This window comes from Sinocyclocheilus rhinocerous, unplaced genomic scaffold, assembly GCF_001515625.1.
Source record: "Sinocyclocheilus rhinocerous isolate Xijiao unplaced genomic scaffold, SAMN03320098_v1.1 scaffold192, whole genome shotgun sequence".
Classification (NCBI taxonomy): domain Eukaryota; kingdom Metazoa; phylum Chordata; class Actinopteri; order Cypriniformes; family Cyprinidae; genus Sinocyclocheilus; species Sinocyclocheilus rhinocerous.
This window is the reverse complement of record NW_015627892.1, coordinates 1,844,086-1,847,642: the sequence shown is the minus strand read 5'-3', so window position 1 is coordinate 1,847,642 and position 3,557 is coordinate 1,844,086.

Genomic DNA, 3,557 nt, shown 5'->3' with positions numbered 1-3,557 from the left:
ATGACTTAGAATGGATGCAAAAGTGTCTGGCCCACCAGTTCTTGGTTGAAAAACAAACAGTCTCCATTTATTGATGAAATATTTCCCTCATTTAAGACTGAAAATGGTCCAGTCTCACGGGGACATCCAGCTACAGATTCGTTATGAATAATGTGCTTTATATGAAAAAGATATTTCACATTTCATCGCATTTTACAGACAATACAGAGCTTGGCACAGTAGTGCCAGGAATTTGTATTTATTTATGTATTTTCAAAACCCAAGGCCAGATTTTAGTCTGTGACCATGTCAAAGGTGATTTAAAAAGTTTTACTGTCCTTGTGAACTGACCTGAGGGCATATGGTAAGAAATAAAGCAGGTGGCTTGTTTTTTTATATGACTATGCATAACACCAAAGGCTAGAAAATGGCTGAACTTGAGCTCTCATTTTCCTCACCTTCCAAACGCCCAGAATTTTCAAGGATTCACATTAACAAAAGTACAGACATTTGCACACAAATGCACTACCCCCCCCCCCACACACACACACTTTCTGAGAAATATACACACATTTCTGCATGGATTGAGAAGGACATGCACACAGCCTTGCGGGCAGCATATAAATATTTAACAGTAGCTTCTCTCTGAATGTAGAGCCTGCCAGTCATTGTCAAATAGGACTTAATCTTTTCAATTTCTGGGTGCAAATATTCACACTGGCTGCTGTTTGTCTGCCCCATTAATGAGCCTCTCCCCCATAATCCTCGGCTGCTAATTCAAGTGGCTGCTGGGGCGGCCAGCCAGGGGAGAACAGGGCACAACTGCACATACAGAGCTCAGATTATTCCTCCCCTCACAAGCTCTTTCTTCCTCCCTCTCTGTATCTGACTCGCTGTCGTCCTTTTCACACATACCTCAAACATTTTCTTTCACACATACAAAAACAGTTTCTTTCTCACTCTTGTTTTCGTGCTCATTTCCATCCTTCGTTCCTTCCATCAATCTGCCGTTGTTCCCCGTGCCCTTTATTTTGTCCTCTTATCTGTCCTCATTTCGTCTTTCCTTCTCTGTAAACATTGCCTGATTTTCATAATTTATGATTTATACATAAATTTTCAGTTGTTTTTGCAACAGCCCTGTACTGTAAATAATGATTGTTAGATCAAGTAAAAGATGGGTTTTTTTTCTACTTTCTAATAAAAAGTTCTGACAACTTGGAATTTTTAGGAATGCATGTAATGTAGCTTTTCCATTAGAATATATATATATATATATACAGTGGTGTGAAAAAAGTTTTTGCCCCCTTCCTGTTTTTTAAATTGTTTGCATATTTGTCACACTTAAAAGATTCAGATCATCAAACAAATTTTAATATTACACAAAGATAACCTGAGTAAATACGAACTGCAGTTTTTAAATTATGATTTCATTTATTAAGGGAAAAAATCACACTGTTCAAGCATTTTCTCTCAGTGAGATTTTTTCAGAAATACTTTTATTCAGCAAGGATGCATTAAATTGATCAAAAGTTACATTAAAGACATTTATACTCTTAGAAAAGATGAAAAAAATGTGTCAAGGTTTCCACAAAAATATTAAGCATAACAGTATTCAACATTCATGAGAAATGTTTCTTGAGCACCAGATCAGCATATTAGAATGACTTCTGAAGGATCATGTGACACTGAAGACTGGAGTAATGGCTACTGAATATTCAGCTTTGCCGTTACAAGAATAAATCACATTCTAAAATATATTAAAAGAAAACATTTTAAAACTGTCATAAGATTTCACAGTATTACTGTTTTGCTGCATTTTTGGTCAAATAAAAGCAAAACCTGTTTGAATTTCCCGGACATTCTGCTAAACTTCTTATATATTGCACAGAAAATGGAAAGTACGGTAATATGGCTTTCATATGACATGAAGGTGACTACATAATAACAGAATTTTCATATTTGGTGAACTATTTCTGTTAAATATGGGTCTTGCATTGTAAGCCTGGCTTATAATAACTTATATTAATATTTTGTGCATACTTTATGATGCCCATTGCAAAGTCATTAAATTAATAATTATTTAAGTACAGAAGTTATTTTCTTAAGCTGGAAAATCTAGTAAACTCTGAGCTTTAGCTTCTTAAATTTAGCATTGGTTTAAAATAATTTAAAATTGTATTTACCTATAATGCATATTTTTTTTTAATTCTCATAAAAAATAATTGGTGGACCCTCTGCGTTAAGACATTTTCCCTCAGTTTAAACTGTCAACCATAGCAGTAACTGACAGCTCAGTTGCATTTTTGACCAGCTGGTTTCCACCCAACTCTAACTGTCTGGTGGCTGTTAATAAGTTTCTTGGCTGTTCAGTGGCTGTGAGAGTGTTGATAGTGTGAATGTCTGTGTGTATTTATACTCATCAGGACAGGGGTCTCGCATTGGTGTTCTGAGGGTAGTTTGGGTGTTAATGGAGAGAGCTTTGATTAGAACAGATAAGTGAGATGGACAGGGCTGTCGATAAAAGGCCCTGAGAGAATGTGAATGTGTGTGTGTGTGTCTGCACCTACTCCTCCACTCAGACAGATCAGCTCTTCAGAGAAGTCTTACTCCACAGACACACAGTCTCCTATGCATTCACATGTTTTTCTGTGTGAAAATTAGCACGCATGTGCATGCCTGTAAGAACCGGCCCCCCTTCACCACCCCACCCTGTGGTGTCCGGCTGTGTGACGGCTCCCCTGACAGGCAGCAGTAATGCCCTCTCTGATCTCTGTGAAATTGCCGGGCTGCTTTCAGCAGCTGAGGACTCGCTAGAGACAAACCGCCTTTTAATTCCCAGCGCCAGAGGTGAGAGAGAGGGAGGCCCCTGGGACAGCTACCAATCAACCATCCATCACACTGACCGACCCCCACAACCGCATCCTGGCTCGCAGCCCCCTCCAGGCCTACCCCAGCCATGCTGCCTCAGCCCTGGGGAGTCATGTACCCCTTTGGTGGATGGATACGGGAAGCGGAGGGATGGGGGGGGTTGCAAATCGAAATGCTTGAGATGCCTGTTCACCTCTTCTCCCTTCTCCTACCTTTCAAGGCTAATGGCACTTTGGGCCGAGAGTGTCTGTGTCTGTCTGCCTGCATGTATGTGCGGTGGACTTGGTGGATTGTGGTACGGCGTAGAAAACATGCTGAGATGGCTTGGCCCCTCCAGGCTAGTTCTGGCAGTGAGAATGAAGGTCTGTGCAGGGGAAGTGGAGGTGTGCCACTCACTGCAATGTCTCCAGGGAGACGTGTTTTGAGTGGAGCTCATTTCAAAGTGTGTACGTTCGTGTCTCTCATGTCCTTTTGTCTATTTACGTTACACTTTTCCCTCTGTGTATCTTTTGCTTTGTGGAAGTTTTAATATTTTAAATATTATTTTAGTATTTAATATTTAATTGTATTAAGATTATTCATATTTAAAATAATATAATTTATTAATATAATTTACAACATTCTGTGTATTTTCGGAATTAATCAAATTGAGACCTAATTTTGGAATATACACTCTTAAAAAGAAATGTTCCCCACAGAAACATTCAGCG